Source organism: Dasypus novemcinctus, chromosome 1 (assembly GCF_030445035.2).
Source record: "Dasypus novemcinctus isolate mDasNov1 chromosome 1, mDasNov1.1.hap2, whole genome shotgun sequence".
NCBI classification, from domain to species: Eukaryota; Metazoa; Chordata; class Mammalia; order Cingulata; family Dasypodidae; genus Dasypus; species Dasypus novemcinctus.
The window spans coordinates 135,950,304-135,970,208 of record NC_080673.1 but is presented as its reverse complement, the minus strand read 5'-3'; the positions used below and the strand labels follow the sequence as shown (position 1 = coordinate 135,970,208).

The 19,905-nt window shown below is 38.2% G+C and overlaps 1 long non-coding RNA gene across 1 annotated transcript; it reads left to right on the top strand.

The window, feature by feature from the left end:
• The first annotated feature begins 1,769 nt into the window (after positions 1 to 1,769).
• On the top strand, positions 1,770 to 3,533 carry LOC131278277 (uncharacterized). The gene is made up of 2 exons (XR_009185602.2): positions 1,770 to 2,357; positions 3,364 to 3,533. It is a non-coding gene; the product is annotated as an uncharacterized lncRNA (long non-coding RNA).
• Positions 3,534 to 19,905: the final 16,372 nt, after the last annotated feature.

Genomic DNA, 19,905 nt, shown 5'->3' with positions numbered 1-19,905 from the left:
TATGACAAATTCAGCAACTTCCCCTTCTCTATCTCCTCTTTCTCTACACCTCATCAACCTCATCACTGTACAGTTCTCAAAGAAAATGGCTTCTTGGAAATACTCAGATACCTGGTTTTAAGATGGGCCTTATTTTTCCAATGTCAGTCACACTGTAAGTTTCCATTTATGTCATTGGACATAATGTCCAATGACATAAATGGACATAATGTCCATTTCCAGTAATGTCATTGGACTGAAAAAGAACCTCCATTCAAAAAACCTAGTCAGATCTGTATATTTTTGGGTTGCTTTAAATTATCATTCTTCAGTATCACTGGCATCAACTTCCTTACCAGCATCTACCTAAGTATTGGGGTTGGAAGTAGGGAGAAGAGTTTACTCACTAATCACTAATTTACATTAATAAACCATGCTCCCTTTTATTTACCCAAGCAAATGTAACCACATATAGCAAAGCATCAATTTGGGAAATATATTTGGGATATCCTATCTATGGAGTTATAAAAAACCTTGAAAAGGACCTGAAAAAGAAAAGACAAAATGGTTAGACTATTAGAGCAGTCCTCTCTAGTAAAAGTAATTTATCCTAGAAATTACTTTTAATAATTTAAAAGTAATAAATGGTTACTTTTAATAAAGTAAAAGAGTGATTCTGGTTTCTTCCAGGAATAATATACTAGAATATAATATCTTCTATTCACTGCATAAACATAAAACTGTATTAATGCCAAATGGCATGGAAGCACCATACTCTGAAGTTTTAAAGTTTCTTCCCTCAATACTTCATCCTAAGTTTAAATATATTAGCATGGAGGGACATGTGTGACACAAAAGTATAAAGAACAAATGTTCACAGGTTCACAGAGAGGCAGGAGAAGCTTCATAGTTAGAATCCCACAGAGTAGGTGCTGCCAGTTAATAGAAAATGAGGAGACAAGGGCCTAAATGGAAATCCAGTAACAGTGTTATATTAAAACTCCATTATATTAAATGGAAACCAATTAAATTTTTAAAATGCAAGGGCTTTGCGGGAATGAGGTTTTCACAAGGTAGAAATGCAATGAACAGTCTCCTATAGCCTTTACTTGTCCATGATCCTGGAGCAATGAGTTAGCCATGTGGATTTATGGAATGCTCTGTCAATCTCATTATTGCATTTGAGGGTAACAGAAGAGAGAATGATGCAAAGCTTCTGCAGCCTTTTTTTCTCTTTATTCAGGGCAGTAAAATGTATCATGCTCTTTCACAGGATAGAAATTAGAACAGCATTTCCCAAAAGGTGTTCCATCAAGCACTGACTCTAGTATGAAGAAATACTATACACACACACAATATTTCCATGGTAAAGTAAATTTGAGAACAATTTTGTACCCCTTGAATACAATAAATACTCCTTGGCGTTTAACCACTCCATAAATCCTGCAGTAAAGAAACGTGTTTTACTTTACCCAAATCCTTTCCACAGTTATTTGACCACTAAAATTTTTCAACACACTTCTCACCATGGGACACATTTTTAAGAAATCTATGACTAAACTACTAGAACTTGAGAATGGCAGAGATAAATCTTCCTTAATTCTCACCAGAAGTCATAATCTTTTTATTAGATGGGGATATTAATCTTCCCGTCGAATCGTTTCCTAATGAAGTTAGAATAATTAGACAAATTGAATATGTATATGTTTAAAGCCTGATTTCAGACTAGTTTATGCATCTCATTTGTGTACAAACAGTTGTATTTTTGTATTCTCTCTGTGAAGTCAAGTGAAAGTTCTGAAGAGCATTTTAAAGTAGCTAAACAAAGTTCCGGAAGGTCAAAAGAGGGACGATTCCAGCATCGACCAGACCGCAAAGATTTTGCAAAATTTGGACAAGCTCCAGAAGGTCCACGTGGTCACCGTGGTGCTCCAGGTCCCCGCCGCCCCCACCGCCCCCACCGCCCCCACCGCCTACCCGGGTCACTGCCCGGTGCTGCACTGCCATCTGAAAATGTAAAACCCGAGTCCCAGGCACCGCGAGCCACCTCCAGAGGTCCTACAGCTGTAGCTAACACCCCTGCCATCACCGCGGCAGCTGCCTCTGCCTCCGTCAGTACTGCAGGCGCCGCCTCCACCGCCCGCGCTCCCACCGCCCGCGCTCCCACCACCCTCCAGCCTGAGCCCACCGCCCGCGCTCCCACCACCCGCGCTCCCACCGCCCGCGCTCCCACCGCCCTCCAGCCTGAGCTCACCACCGCGGCGGCGGCAGCTGGCCCCACTCTCACTGAGAAGGCTGACACCAGCCAAGCAGCCAACACAACGTCAGTAACTTCCACAACTGCCTGAGATAACAGATACAGCAAATTACAAATCAAGGTAAAGACGTTCTGAACTATTTCTTAACTAAATGAATGCCTGAAACATCTCTAAATAAGACCAGGTGTTTGTTTGTTTTGCCACAATCAAAAGAAAGAAAAACAAGGACTTTATAACTCTGCCATATGGGTTAGAAGTGTCTATTCATCCTTTATTTCATGAACCAAATTTGGTCTCCTTGTGTTTAAAGGCCTTGTGTAAATACCCAGTACTAACAAATTAAAAGGCTCACAAAATTGTATGTGTTTTGACTTTCTGATGCCAATGTTGAAATATGCTTTATTTCTCTGAAAAACTCACTTTTAATTGGGGTCTTTAGTAAATTAAAACTAATTAGCTCTTCAACATTATTAAATTCCACAAAGTGTGTATTTCACATAAGAAAAATGATCCCTTCACTCCTTAGGGACCAAACAAATCAAAAAAAGAAAGATCTTAGTAAATATGTAAATATTACAATTAGACTTGAGAATAGAAATATAAACAAAATCACAACTCATAGAACTCTCTTGCTATGAACATTAATTGCAGCACATTTCGCAATATAATATCACCCTTAAGAAAGAATATATACATTGCTCCTATTTCTGGATATAAGACAATCCTATTTCTGAATATAGAAGCTCCTAATTGTAAATATAAATGGGAAGAATTATCCTAATTATACTAATGGAAAAATCACAATGACAGATGCCAATAGTTGAACACAAAATAGTTCAGATGTTGCTACTGCAGAAAATACTCCTAGAAATGAATTTCATTTACTACAGCAACCCTTTGATGCAGATGTCACTTTCTCCATTTTAATAATAAAGAAGTTGAGGCTATTAGAATATATGTGACTTTCCCAAGACCACAATGCCATAAATCATAGACCAGGCTTCAAAACTCTCATCTAGTTAACTCCTAAATCCTAACTCCTAATTTGACTATTTTAAAGGAAATGGAAAGGGAAGGGCTTATATACCTTGAATTAACAATTTCTGTTGTTTTCTCTTTTTTACAGATCCTGAAAAACTGAACACTGATATCTTAGAAAAAACTTAGCCTCCACTTTAGTTTTGGCAAAAATGCAGGAAGATATACAAAAATACAGAGATGTGGGCTCTAGCTGCTTCTTCCTTAGTCTCGTTAAATTGTAATAATTTTCAGAGATAACTTGATTTATGCATTTAATTACATGTGTATTGGTCTCTTCTTTATTCCTTTGCAGCAGTGATATCATCAGCACCTTCAACATGTAAGATAGATACATAACACACAAAGTAATTTTTTTAATCTTAATGTTTCAGAGGTGAAAAAAAAAACAACAACAGTATTTTGAAGCCACCCCATACACTATCATGTTAAAATAAAACATTATGAAACTTAAAAATCACTTATTTTATATAAAAGACCAGTAGTGCATTTAGTCATAAACAAATAATAATATAAATTTTCAGTCATGACAAAGGCTACAATGGAGAGTAGCATATGTAATCCCACTCTCAAGGTTATCAGAGTCTAGTAAGACATATTTTCAAAAAGAATAAGTTAAATTTCTACGGATCTTTTTCTGAATATCTCAAGCGCCACCTCCTCACCCAAAGAGGTATTTTTACCAGATTGTTCAACTGAAACTTTGTACTATTTCATGAATTATTTCATCCAAAAAAGTGTATTAGATCAATTTCTAGTTGTTGAATCAATTCATCCAAGTCATTTAGTAACATTTACCTAAATCTAAACCAGGGAACACAAGAATATAAATATAAGTTAAGTCAATGATTGTTTTCCTCAAGGTTTCAAAATCTGTGGCAAAGACAGAAACAATGGGATTGTTATATTAAGAGAATCTATACTAAGTATTATAAGCAAAGGCACAGACAATAATGAGTGAACAAGGGAGGGAGATGTTTATTCCTCCTCTTCAGGGACAGCAAACACTTCTGGAAAAGCTATGGTGAAGAAATTATTACAGGAAACGCAAATTATAATAAAATCTTGGTATTGAGTGGGTAGTAAAATTAATCTGGAAAAAGCATTTAGGATATCTGGAATGGGGAACCAAGCTTTGTATTCCGCATACCCTAGAGTTTTATAAGGAGATGAGTCATTCAACTGGGACTGCATAAGCTCCACATTAGTGTAATTCACAGGGCCTTTATCATCAGCAATCATGGAGAGCACATTTCTCCTCTCAGCCCAAGTTCTGTTATACATTAATGAGTATTACAAAAACAGAATAGGAAGAAGAAAAGAAGGAGGAGAAGGATAAAGGTAGGGAGATGGTGAAAAAGAGAAAGAAGAATGGAATGGCAAAAGTAAAATTACGAAGGAAGCCCATACTTAAACCAGAAGAAGAATAAGCAAGCAAATAGAAAAGGAGCAGTCAGAGGTGAGAGAACTAAGAAACTTGCCACAAAAGCCAAGAGGATAAAATGGTTTAAGAAAAAGTGTTAAACACTTTAAAGAAAGAGAAGTAAAAAGAAGAAAAAGAGTGCGAACTATGAGGAGCAGATGATGGGCAGAATATTTGGAAATAAGAGTCTCAGAAGTGTCCAAGTTATAAAAATTTAAAAGGTAAGACTTGAGTAAGGAATGAAAAAAGATATTAGAGACAGGTTGATGGATTAAAGAGGTGGTATGATCAAGAGCATTTTTTAATAGAAGATGAATTTGGAATTATCCAGTTGAAAATGATAAATTGAATGTTTAAATTTAAAAAGTGATAATTTTTAAAACCACATCCCAGAGGAATCGGGAAGAACTAGGCTGTCAAAGAAAAGCATTGCTTCTTTATGAAAAATAAATGGGCCCTCTCAAACTCTAAAATGCAGGCTACTGATTCTTTCCCAACCCTCAATCTCAGAGAATTTAGGTAGATTTGTCATCCTTTTAGCTGCTGTTTCCCAACTGTGGTAGATGGTATTGGTATTCCCAATCACTTACTCTACCACCCTCCTTGTAAAAGGATTTTACATTTCCACTCATTGCCATATAACTTGCAGGGCCTATCTCCTCTAAGCAGAATGTACTTCTCCACCTCATTGTCAGGACTTGCAATGTGACTTGCTTTGGCCATTGAAATGTAACTTCAAGTGACAGTAGGCAACTTGAAAGCAGAAATTCCATTACTCTTGTTTTCATGCCATTTTCCTTTTGCTACAAGAGCTGAATGCTCTAAATGAACACTGTTTCTTCAATCTGGGCCCCATAATGAGAAGACACATGGAGCACAGTTGTAGAAATCAATCCACTACTGCCAAAGTGTGATATGAGAAATGTAAATGTTTCTGGGGGGATGATCACTGAGACAGAATTTTTTTTTTAACAGCAGCAAAATCACTAATACACAGATCATTGCTCTTTGTCTAATTAAAAAAACAATTTCTGCTTAAATGAAGGCTGGGCCATTTAGCCATGCCTCCTTCTTCCCTTTATTGCTATTCAGCCCCTACTCAACCTCTCTGAAGGACATGGAATCATCTATAATGTTTTTCTGTCCCAAGTGCCATCATGTAGGTAGGTACCACCCAGGAAGTCATATATCAAGACATAGCCTTCGACCAAAACGTCCCATATTCCTAACTATTTCATTTAGTTATCTTCACTCTAGCAGTTCTCTAAACTCTATAGGACCCCCAACTCTTTACCATCTACTCTCCACCCAGAATCTCACTTCAACTTTCTTTTTTGTCCAGCTTATATTTTATGGTCCATCATTCAAACATTGTTTGCCAAAATTCTTCAATTTCATTTTCATTTTTTCCCCTAATATCTCATCAGCCTTGTAAAACCACAACCTTTGATCAATTACTTTCTCTTAATATATAAGAAATCTGTCTAATGATGCTGAGTAAAACTACACAACTATAGAGACAGATGCCACTACAAAGTCATGCTCTCCCAACAGGGCCTTCAGATCTGCTGGACAATCCTACTGTATTTCCCTAATTTCTCTCCAATTCACCATTTTATATTTTGCAAACATTCTCTATATGACAGATTTCTGGAGTTAAACCCAAACCATTTGAAGTTGATGATGATTCCTACTTATTTTTTATAGCAGAAGAAGCTCAACTGTTGCTGTCTCTCTCTCTCCAGGTTTCCTTAGAAGCCCTGTTCAGCCATGCTACTTTCATGTTCTCCAGCCTGTATACAATATTAACTACATACATCCCATCCTCCCTGTCATTGTCTCAGTTCACATGATTCCAATGTCCTGAAATAGCACTCCAGCTATCTCCATATGTCCCAGTTATGCTCAATCCTTCTGGCTCAATTACCAGCTTCTTTCTGAAATCTTACCTGACTCATGGATAACATCCCTGATTTGCTCTCTCCTTCACCCTCACCTCCCCATTTCCAGCCCATCACCAGTACCTACTGATTACATCTCTTGGTTCTATCCATTTCTCTAGAGTCCCACTGCCACCATCCTAGTCCATCTGGTCAACTGTAACAGTCTTCTAATAGGTCTTTCTTCCTTCTGGTTCCTTCCTCATAATAACTCTCCATGAAGTGCTAGTGCCCAGAGTGTGCAAAGACAAAAATACTATTTAGAGAGCTCAGCTTGAGTGAGTTAATTAGATGCTAAAATCAACAATTATTCCTTTACCTAGACTAACGGTTCTAATTAAGGGTGATTTTGATGCCCAAAAGACATGTGGCAATGTTGGGAACATTTTTTGGTTGTCACAACTGGAGGGATGCTATTGGCATTTAGTGATCAGAGGTCAGGGATAAACAACAAAGTCCCCAAAACAAAGAATCATCTGGCCCAAAATCTCAGTAAAGGTGAGGTTAAAAACCCCTGCTATGGACTAAACTCAATTATGTATTTTTAAAATTAGCTATTGAGTCAGATAATTGGGGATGCCAAGTATGGTAGGATGATTGAATTAATGGCCCAAATTTTTTACTGCTTTTGGGCTTGAACATTAGTATTTGGCCAGGAACAAAACTGTATCAAAATAACTTGGTAAAATCAGAGGTTTTGGAAAAAAATCTACACATTTTTACTGGAGTGTTGAAATATTTTGGACTTCTGAAATCACTATGAGAGCATGCCCATGCTGGCTAGAGGGATATCAGAAACACATGCAATGAAACTGAACCACCCCAGTCAAGGCCATCTTACACCAGCCAGTCCCCAGCCCATTCACAAACTGAACAGACTAATAAGAAAGCTCTGCCAATATCAACCAAGCCTTCGCAGATCAGGAAAACTTGTCGGCTAACACACAGACTCATAAGAAATATAAAAAAGTTGTTGTGTTAAGTGATCAAGTTTTGGAGTTTTTTTGTTACACAAGAATAACTGATATACCAGAGACCTAAAGGTCAAAGATCATTATGCTGCCTGTTATTTTTTTCACAAACAACATTATATAATACGTAGATATAAACATTGCCATTTATTATATTCCTTCATTTTTCATGTGTCCAAGCAGATTTGAAACCACTGCTATTTATTGAGATGAGTAAACAGAAACCAAGAACATTGGCCACAACCAGGTTTTGCCTCAATTTTGGGTTGGGTGGGAATCTGGAACTTTTATAATGCCTCTTGGAATAGAAGAGATTGACTGGAGGAACATACAAGTGTAGTTGTACCACATTATTTGTGGAAGGTTCAGTGGGCAGGTTCTTACCCATTTTATAGCAACGTTAAAAGCAATATATCACAAATTTTGAACAAAGTACCCTCCTTAGAACTGTGCAAGCATTTTAGGTTCTGTTTGTTGCAATACTGTTAAATTTATCTTATGAGAATGATTCATACAGATCTTAATGAGACTTTCTTGGAAACAATGAATAAATTATGAGTCATTTATATTTATTTCCAGTTGGAAAGGAAAAGCAAAGGTCCAAATAAAGAGCTAAAAGAAAGGTGAGAATCAGGAAGATTAGTAGGACTATAATTAACAGTACAATTATGAAAATGGTTTTTTCATGAATTGTAACAAATGTGCCACACTAAGGCAAAGTATTATTAATAGGTGGTATATGGGAATTCTCTATTTTATGCATGATTTTTCTGTAAACCTACAACTTCTCTAATTAAAAAAAAAGAGAGTAAAAGGAACCATATTATTACCATATTGCTAGGTGATTTATAGCAATTTGCATACATATTGAATTAACAAGGGTCATAAAAACTGGAATGTATTTTTATTCCTGTGTACTCATTTATTATTGCTGCTTTTAAAAAACTTTACTCATTGTAAAAATTAAAATTATAAAATACAGATATACATAAAGAAGGCAATTTAAAAATCACCTTACAGCAACAATCATTTAAATTATTATTCATCTGAAAAAACAAAACAAAACATCTGGTAGCACTGCATTCCTTCTTCACTTCTTCATGGTGAAAGGACCAAGAAGCAATAAATGTGTCCTTTACTTTGACAGAAATGTCAAATGGATAATCCCCTTTTCCACCTTTTTCCAGTTTATGATTATTTAAATAAACAATCATAAGTCCCTTTGAAAGACTGAGGAAATCATATCTATACTCACTTGCTGTGGTAATGCTAGGTCTTTCTGCCTGGAGACAAAGCCACTGCTTTAATCGGTGGGTTTTGTGTTTAAAAAAACAGACTCAGAGAAGCAGATGTGGCTCAAGTACTTGGGTGCCCGCCCACCACATGAGAGGTCCCAGTTCAGATTCCGGTGCTTCCTAAAGAAGAGGAGCAAGACAGCAAACTGACACAATGGGCTGGCGTGGCCAGCTGATGCAACAAGATGATGCAATGAGGAGACACAAGGAAACACAATAAGAGACACAACAAGCAGGGAGTGGAGTTTGCTCAAGCCACCCTCCCACATGAGAGGTCCTAGGTTGTTCCCGATGCCTACTTAAAAAAAAAGAAGACAATATAAGAGAGCATGCAATGAGCAGACACAGAGTGCAAACAATGAGGGGCAGGGGAGAAATACACAAATAAAAGTTTAGAAAAAAACAGACTCTATATTTTATGTATTATTTTTCAGCAAACTTACAATGTCTCTAATAATTGAAAAAAGAAAAGAAAAAGAATAAAACAGGCCCAAGCTCAGAAACTGAGTCAGGGATACTGACTTTTTAATGAGCAGCTACATTCATGATCATCCATCCTTTCTTTTGGTTGTATTGGTGAGCGAGCTACTTGTGGACTATTTTTCTAGCTCACCCCTGGGACATGGCATTCGGTTAAATAATTCCATAGCTGTTGGTCAGACTCCGCTGGTTGACCCTGTACTTCTCACTCATTTCCATAGTTACTACAACCTGAATTTGAAGTTAAAGCACAGCCACCTGGCCTCTGTTAATTCTGTATCTATCATCTCAGTTACTATCAATGATCCCAGTTCTGTATTATCAGCCCTGGCCTGCAGAGAAAAGCCATGAGTGAGAATCTAGTGATGCTGGTTTACCTCTCACTTGTGCATTCCTTATTTCTTTGGTAAATGAAATTCTCTGGAACTTTCTATGGAATATACTCAGCAGTTGGATTTTCCATCGTATAAACATAGAAACCTACACACACACATATACAGACTCTAAAGTTGTTATTTAAGATTTTTGTATCAACTTTGGGGTGATTACATGTGCATCCTTCATTATTCTTTAAGTAGAAAATTCTTACCAGTAGACTTTGAATAATTTTAGGAAAAATCTTATTAAACAAGCATGACTTGGTCATAGGCCCAGCTCTCTAAGGATCTTTTTTTCCTTTAAAATCTTAAGATGCGATTTTACTCCTACTTTGCACATTAAATGAGAAAATTCAAATGACATTATTAATTAAGAAATAAATGTATTACAATTTAAATTTTAAAAGTATTTGATGTCATTTCCAGAGAAAAATAGTATACAATTAGATTTTTTAAGAAAATGAAATTGTGTCAAAGAAAACATAAATTGGAAACTACAAATATAAAAATATAAATTTGAAAATATAAATTGGAAGCCAGGGAGATTTCCCCAAGAGAGACCTTAAAGAGAGAACTGCACTCCTTTGGTTACAAGGTTGGGGTTATCAATCTAGCTAAATTCTGATTAAAGTGATTAATGGTTAATTTCTTATATTGATTTGGCTAGGTTGTAACGTCCAGTGGTTTGGTCAAGCAAGCACTGGCCAGACTACTACTGTGAGAGTATTTCACAGATGGATTTAAATTATTAGTTAGTTGATTGCATATATGGCTAATTACAGCCACGGTCATCAAAGAAGATTAACTTCATCAATAAAAAGAGTCTCCTCAGCCTATCAGTTGGAGGCCTTAAAGGGAGAACTCATGATTTCAACAGCCAGAAAGAAGAATTTCTATCTCTACTTCAGGCAGGCAGCCTCTACAGAGAATTCATGGTCATCATTAAGTTCCCATCTTGTGGCCTGCCCTATGGAATTCAGATTTGTCAATCCCCATGATCATGTGAGTCAATTTCTATGATTAATCCCTTAATATTATGTGCCATCAGTTCTGTTTCTCTGGAGAACCCTGACTAATACAAAGGATAATTGTGAATTTATTTACTTTCACAGACTGTGGACATTCAGGTTATTTTTGAAGACAACTTCCACATTTACTATAGAATAGTTCACGTCCTGCTTGAAAATAAATGAGAAATTTTCTTGTAGCTTTTAGTGGAAAGGAAAGTTACTTCTCTCAAGCAATTACTGTAATTTTTATTTTAAGAACATTATGTTTTTTATCTGATTGCATTTTTCTTCTAACTTTAGCTGCTTGGAAGCTCAGAGACAAATTTGTAGCCAACTTCCAATAAGTTTGCTAAGTTTTGTGGTATGGGTATTCTGCAGTATCCAAGCTATGCAAATCAGAGCTTTACTTTATCAAACTCAATTGTTAACTCAGCCTTATCTTGCTGGACACCTTCAATCCAAAAGGATGAGATTTCTCTCAAGATTCAATGGCATTATACTTTCACAAGTATTTCCACATGGGTTTTTAAAAGCAGTTTATGAGCTCTAAAAAATGGTATTAACCCTAAAGTCAAATCAACCTCTTTTAAATAATCTAGAGAAAGCACATTCACATGCTTTTCATAAAAAATAGAGCAGAAATAATGGAAATTGAGAACAAAAATAAATGAATAAATAAAACAATATGATTCTATATATATAAATTCCAGAAAAATATACAACAAAGCTACTAGAAGCTAATAAACAAGTTCAGAAAAGTGGTAGGATAAAAGGTCAGCACAGAAATCATTAGTGTTTCTGTATACTCGGAATGAGCAATCTGAGGAGGAAATCAAGAAAAAAATCCATTTACAATAGCAACTGTAAGAAACAAATATATAGGAATAAATTTAACTAAGAACATAAAGAACTTTTACACAAAAAAACTATAAGACATTTCTAAAAGAAATTAAAGAAGATCTAAATGGATGGATATCCCATGTTCATGGATTACAAGAATAAATACCATTAAGATGTCAATTTTCCCAAATTAATTTATAGATTCAATATAATCTCAATAAAAATTCCAACAGCCCATTTTACAGAAATGGAAAAGTCAGTTATCAAATATATTTGGAAGGGTAAAGGGTCTTGAATAGCCAAAAACATCTTGAAAAACAAGAACAAAATTGGAGGACTTACACTTCCTTTCTTAAAGCATATTACAAAGCTACAGTTGTCAAAACAGTATGGTACTGCCATGAGGAACGCTACATTGACCATTGTAATGGAATTGAGAGTTCAGAAATAGACCATCAAATCGATCACCAATTGATATCTGACAAGGGTGCCAAGTACTCAACTGGGACAGAATCGTCTCTTTAACAAATCGTATTGGGAGAACTTCCAAAAGAATAAAAGAGGATTACTATATCTCACACAGTATACAAAAATTAACTAAAAATGGATTAAAGACCTAAATATAAAAAGCAGGACTATAAAACTCCTAGAAGAAAATGTAAGGAAGCATCTTCAAAATCTTGTGGTAGGCAATGGCTTCTTAGACTTTACACCCAAAGCACAAGCAATTAAAGAAAAATATTTAAATGACACCGCGTCAAAATTAAAAACTTTCTTGCCTCAAAGGACTTTGTCCAAAAACAGTGAAAAAACAGTCTATGCAATGGGAGAAATATTTGAAAATCACATCCCTGATAAGGTTTTAATATCCAGAATATATAAAGAAATCCTACAACTCAACAATAAAAAGACAAACAACCCAATTAAAATATGGGCAGAAGACTTGAATAGGCATTTCTCTAAAGAACTACAAATGGCTAAAAAGAACATGAAAAAAATTCAACATCACTATTAGGGAAATGCAAATCAAAATCACAATGAGATATTGTTTTACACCTACTAGAATAGCCACTACTAAAAAAACAGAAAACTAAAATCTTTGGAGAGGATGTGAAGAAATATTTGCTGGTAGCAATAAGCAAAATTGTGCAGTCACTGTGGAAGACAGTTTGGCAATTCCTCAGGAACCCAAATATAGAATTAGCATATGATCTAGCATATTGTTGCTGAAGTCTTAAGCTGGAGCCTTGGGAAGTAAGCAAATTTAGAATCTTAACTAGATTATTCTTAAACCATTTAATATAGAAGGAGATTAACTCCAATTACAGGTCCCCATTAGAAGGCTGTTTCTGTTTTTCTAACATAGCATTATTTTCATCATTTTACCAAGTTCATTTGGCCACTTGTAGAAAGAAAGCTAACCAGTGTGGCTGGATTAAGTGATTATGAAAATAACAGATATTTACTTTGAGGATTTTTCATTGGACATATTGGAATAGTCTTAGGAGGCAAGAGTACTAGAGCTAATTCTTTAATTGTCTCAACAGTGTAAAATATTTTCCCATGCTAAGGTTTGTTTCCCTTCCAATTATAAATCAGATTCTGTTTTCTGATACACCTTGACTAGCATTTGGATCAGCAGCCCTTGGGTCAAATATCTTTCACAATTCAATAATGCCACTAGCAAAAGAGGACAAACATGAGGACTGGTCCCTCGGAATTGTCTAGGTTTATTATTATTATTGTTGTTGTTGTTGTTGTTGTTGAGACTAACAAAAGCCTCCCTGGCACGTTGGGGCAGAAGCCAGGTTGAAGAGTGAATAGGAAGTGAGAAGAGGAGTTGGCAAACAGACTATTCTTTCATGGTGCTTTGCTAGAAGGAAAATAGTGAGAAGAGGGTGATAACAACATGCATGATTAAAAGTGGACCTTTTTAAAAATGGTGTGTTAAACATAAGCTATAGTCTGAGGGGGAAAAAAAGCCAATTAAAAGAAAGACATTGAAGTAATAGAAAGAGAAAATAAAATTGAGAGACCTAAGTCCCTGAGAAAACAACTCGAGCTTAAAAAGGGTGGAACATCTGGATATCAATGACTTTATGGTTGTGTGGCCAGTTAACTGAGGCAGTTCACTTATAATTGCCTCCCATTTCTTGGTAAAGTAGAAGGAAGTCATATTGTTGGGAATAGATGAGGGCCCAGGAGTGAGTTATAGAACTTTGATTTAAAATAGTACCAACTTGAAAAATGATAGCCCTCTAAGGCAAAAGGAGTAGAGCTCATCTACGACACTAGGAAAGATTGCAGGGCGGTGCTGAAGGACCATAATTTGTGATGGTGTCAATGTTTGTGGCATCCTCGATCACGTTTAAGAACTGGAATTAGGAACTGAGGAAATAGATGATTTAGGATGATCCTAAAGCTTAGAATTAGGAAGGGCAATGTGCCAGGCAAGTAGTTGAAGGACTTGAAGACATGAAGTGAATGCAGTTATTTGCCCTGTCTAAACCTTCTGCTCAAAGAACCCTGGATTTCTTACTACCAGTAAGAGTCTGTAGTCACATAAGGTATGTTTGTGTCCTCCATGGCCCTTAGATTAGCATACTGCATGCTGTAGGTGCTTAATAACTTGTTTAATGGCAATTAGTGTTTAAAGCTTTGAACAACAGTCTACTCATGAATGAGAAATAAAGGGACATTTTCCCCATTCCATAAAGGAATATACTGTCATTTGGAATTGATTCCAATGACAACCTTGATTAAAAAGCAAAGGATATGATTTTTCTCACAATCTTTTTTTGCATTTAATACTATCACAGTTCTCATCTGAAAATCTGATAGAGACTTTCTAACTATATGACTTAGGGAAATATAATTGTTTTCTAATGTGGTGTAACAAATTACTACAAACTTAGTAGCTTTAAAAAACATCCATTTATTGGGAAACGGACTTTGGCCCAGTGGTTAGGGCATCCGTCTACCATATGGGAGGCCCGCGGTTCAAACCCCGGGCCTCCTTGACCCGTGTGGAGCTGGCCATGCGCAGTGCCGATGCGCGCAAGGAGTGCCGTGCCACGCAAGGGTGTCCCCCGCGTGGGGGAGCCCCACGCACAAGGAGTGCACCTGTGAGGAAAGCCGCCCAGCGTGAAAAGAAAGAGCAGCCTGCCCAGGAATGGCGCCGCCCACACTTCCTGTGCCGCTGACGACAACAGAAGTGGACAAAGAAACAAGACGCAGCAAACAGACACCAAGAACAGACAACCAGGGGAGGGGGGGAATTAAATAAATAAATAAATAAAAAACATCCATTTATTATTTCACCGCATCCATAGGTCAGAAGTCTGGACTTGGCTTAGTTGGATTCTCCACTCAGGGTCTCACAAGGATAAAAAGCTGTCAGCCATGGGAAGGGGACTTGGCCCAGCAGATAGGGTGTCTGTCTATCACATGGGAGGTACGTGGTTCAAACCCCGGGCCTCCTTGACCCATGTGGAGCTGGCCCACGCACAGTGCTGATGTGTGCAAGGAGTGCCGTGCCACACAGGGGTGTCCCCTGGAGCCCTACACACAAAGAGTGTACCCCGTAAGGAGAGTCAGTCGCCCAGCACGAAAAAAAGTGCAGCCTGCCAGGAGTGGCTCCGGCACACACAGAGAGCTGACACAGCAAGATGATGCAACGAAAAAAGAAACACAGATTCCTGTGCTGCTGACAAGAGAAGAAGCAGACAAAAAGAAGAACATGCAGCAAATGGACACACGCAGAGAGCAGACAACTGGGGCAGGGTGGGGCAGGGTGGGGCAGGGTGGGGTGGGGCAGAGAAATAAATAAAATAGATCTTTAAAAAAAAAGATGTCAGTGAGGCTGCATTACTTCTTGGAGACTGGGGTTCTCTTTCAAGCTTAGGTGGTCGTTAGCAAAATCTAGTCTACTGTGTAGTATTCAGGTCCTCACTTTCTTGCTAGTTGTTATCCATGGGTTCCTCTCAGTTCCTAGAGGGCACCCTCCACACACTGTTTCCTACTGTGTGATCCTCTCCATAGCATAGAAGTCTGCTTCTCCAAAGCTAACAGAAGAACATCCCTTGCAGCAACAAATCTCTCTGAATTCTGTATCTGACATATAGACCCTTTTTCAACAGGGTTCACCTGATTGGGTCAAGCCATGGCATACACACTAGAAAGTGGGAATCCTGATGGCTATTTTGGTTAGCTAAATGCTCTCAAAGCAATATACCAAAAATGGGTTGGCTTTTACAAAATGGGGATTTACTCACTTAGAAGCTTACAGTTTTGGGACCATGAAAATGTCCAAATTAAGGCATCAGGCTCCATTGGGTCTCATCGCTCTCAGCTTCCTGGTTTTGGCAGCTTCTTCTCTCTTCTTCTGGGGCCCCTCCCCATGCCTTTATGCTCCACCAATTCTAGCCTCCATCCTACAGGACCCTTTGTCTCAGCCTCTGAGGGTTTTTTCCTGAGCCCCAATGTGTCTCTGTGGCAGTTTGATATTATTCAGGAACACAAAAAAAGAGAAGGATTATGTTTGTAAACTAGTCTGTTCCTCTTTCTCTGGATGTAATACCCTTTGAATGTATTATATTCAGCTGAGATGTCTTTGATTAAATTATGTTAAGACTAAAGCTTTGATTCAACCACATCAGTAGACTATAACACAGGTGAAGTCCCCACCCCTTTGGTGGGCTGATATAAATGAACACTCACTCAAGAAGATACACAGAAGTAGGTGGAGGAAGAGAGAGAGAACTTTGTCAGTTTTGATTCTGGGGCCCTGGAGAGAGATGATTCATTTGCCTGATAGTTTACAGCTGACCTTGTGAAGAGACCAGAGCAGCTAAGAAACCCCGAGAGACAAGCCTTATTCTACCTTACAGCAGAAGTTGGGAAGAGCCTGGGCTCACAGCCTCAAGAGGAAGAAGAGACCCCAGAATGAGAGACCAGGCAGAGATCGCCCGCCATCTTGCTTCAATACATGGTAACTGACTTTGGGTGAGAAAGGATCCTTGAGTTGGACCCTTTAGGGCTTTGTAACTGTCAGCTTTTACCCCAAATAAATACCATTTATAAAAGCCAACAGATTCTGTTATTTTCCATCAGCACCACTTTGGGTAGCTAATATTGTCTCTATGGCCTATTTTCTCTGTATTTTCATCCTTTTTATAAAGCACTCCAGTATGAGGATTAATACCTACCCTGGGTCATTTCTTACTGAAGTAATCTAATCAAACAGTCCCATCTACAATAGGTCCACACCATAGGAATGCACCAATTTCAAGAACATGACTTTCTGGGGTACATATAGTCTCAAACTACCACCATGGAAAGCTTAGAATTCTGCCTGTTACAGAAAATAAACATCCTTGTACTTGACTTTGAATTATTTAATTTAAAAGTATTTACTTAATTTTCCCACAGGCTGGTGAGAGTCATAGAGGACCCAGGGGGTCATATCTACCTGAACCACTGCCTCCTCCTTCACCACCATCTTTGTCTTTTGGCCCAGGAGGTGCTCCACTACCCCTTTCTCCCTATTGTCCAGGAAGAATTCCATTATCACCTCCTCCACCATATGGCCCAGGATGACTCCATTTCTTCCTTCTGCTCTCCCTTATGGCCCTGGTTATCAACATCCACATTTCCTACCAAGACCTTTCCCATCTAGAATTCCATTGTTCCCAGTATACCCTCCAATTTATCTTCAATTCCTTGATCCTACACCCCACACATAAACAACAACAAATGCTACTATCACTTCCACTACCTGAAGTACATCATGTTCTAGCACTCCTTCCCAGAGTGTTTTGAATAAAGCCATTTACTTTCTTAGAAGAGGACAAGCTATTCCAAACTGCTCTGGGTTCTGGAGACAATTAATCTTATTTTAAAAATGTGAAACAACCCACAGAAACATTAAATCAACAAAGTAAAAATAAAGAGTTGAGCAACAAAATGAAACCTTCACTCTTGTCAGCCACCAATTTGTGCCATTTTATCACCAGAATGCAGACCAGTGTTGCCAAAAACGTGACCTCATTCCATGAGGCCAAAGAGGCAATCAGTGTAAAACACAATCAGATACCTGGACTTGCAGCTTCAGGTTATGATGCTAACTGAATAAGCAGTGGAATAAAATTCTAATTAATCAGCTTTCTACTTTCTTTGTCAGAAACCCTCCTGGAATAAGTATATGTAGTCAAATGCAAATGGCCACACTTCAACAAAAAGATTGTCCTCTTGAAAAACGTAACCCATCATAAAATTACAGCATAAAATAGCATGTTAATAAATAGATATAAAAACTAAATCATCTTAGCTTTCCCCACCACATGGCACCTGAAAAAACCCCTAATTGCAGTATAATCACTAGTTATAAATAGCAGGTTCATTGATATGATCTGTTCTATTACAGAGAAGAAATGTCTGTCTAGCAAACTCATATACTTAAGTGAGATAAGGCACAAATTTTGGATTTTGATATGAAAGATCTTCTTCTGAGCTAAAGAAGAGATTTGATGGTTTCAGGCATCAATAAGAAGCTAAAGGCAGAGATTTCTAAATATCAATTGCTTTCAACCCTTAGTTGATGTTTTAATCAAAAGTATTATAATATGGGGAAGCTCATGTGGCTCAACTGCTTGGGCACCCACCTAACATATGGCAAGTCCCAGGTTCAGGTCCTGTGCTTCCTAAAAGAAGATGAGCAGATGTTGCCTCCTGCCACAACAGAGTTAGACACCTCCTCCCACCACAATGAGCTAGACTCTCCCCCCACTGAACAAGCAGAGGCCACAAACCAGCAGGCACCATAGCCCATGGGTAGCAGATGTGGCCCAGTACATTGGGCACTCCCCTCTCATGTGGGAGGCCCCAGGTTAGGGTTCCTAGTGCCTCCAAAAGAAGGTGAATAATAAGCAGACAAGAGAACCATCTGGCGAAAGGGGGGAATAAATAAGGAAAAAAATTTTAAAGTGGCTTTTAGAAAGATTATAATATGGTTAGTAAGGAAATGGCTTCATGACTGTTGAAGCACAGCACTGCGTTTTTCTTTTAAGACATCACCAGACCCTTACAAATCAAAACTTCTCAAAGACACTAAAGTAAAACTAAAATTTTTAATATGTACTTAATACTCTTTCATTCCACATATACTTTTTTGAACTTATCATGACACAGGGACTGTTCTAATAGCTTTACGAACAGCAATAATGAAGGCAAATTTGTTGCCCTCTCAGAGACTACATTCTAGTTGGGCCAAAAACACACACACTGAAAGTAGAGATTTCAGGGAAGCGGATGTGGCTCAATCGATTGGGGTCCCATTTACCATATGGGAGGTCCTGGGTTCGCTTCCCAAGACTTCTTTATGAAGGCAAGCTGGCCCATGCCCACAGAGAGCTGACAGCCTGTGTCCACGGAGAGCTGGCACAGCAAGATGACACAACAAAGGGAGACAAGTAGACACAGAAGAACGTGCAGTGAATGGATACAGAGAGCAGACCGCAAAGCAAGCAGCAAGGGGGAGGGATAAATAAATGAAAAATAAGTCTTTTTAAAAAAAAAAACAATTTTAAAAAGTAGAGATTTTATAAATGTAATTATTTAAGAAAAAAATAAGGAAGGGTAAGGAGATACAAAATGTTACAAAATGTGACAGTTTGAAGTTGAATGAACCCAAGAAAATCATGTTCTTAAAGCTAATTCATTACTTTTTGATTAGGTTACTTCAGTAACGTGTGGCCCAAAGTAGGTCCTAGGGGAAATGGACTTGGCCCAGTGGTTAGGGTGTCCGTCTACCACATGGGAGGTCCGCGGTTCAAACCCCGGGCCTCCTTGACCCGTGTGGAGCTGGCTCAAGCGCAGTGCTGATGCGCGCAAGGAGTGCCCTGCCACGCAGGGGTGTCCGCCGCGTAGGGGAGCCCCACGCGCAAGGAGTGCACCCCATAAGGAAAGCTGCCCAGCGCGAAAGAAAGTGCAGCCTGCTGAGGAATGGCGCCGCCCACACTTCCCGTGCTGCTGCCGCTGACGACAAGAGAAGCGAACAAAGAAACAAGACGCAGCAAATAGACACAGAGAACAGACAACTGGGGGAGGGGGGGGAATTTAAAACAAATAAAGAAATCTTTAAAAAAAAAAACAAAGTAGGTCTTAATCTTCTTATCCTTTATAAATGGGATGAATGAACAGAGAGAGAGAGAATAACGACAGAAGCCACAAGCTGAAAGCAGTGAAGCCTGCAGGAGAAGGGAGCAACCAGCAGATGCTGTCATATGCCTTGCCAA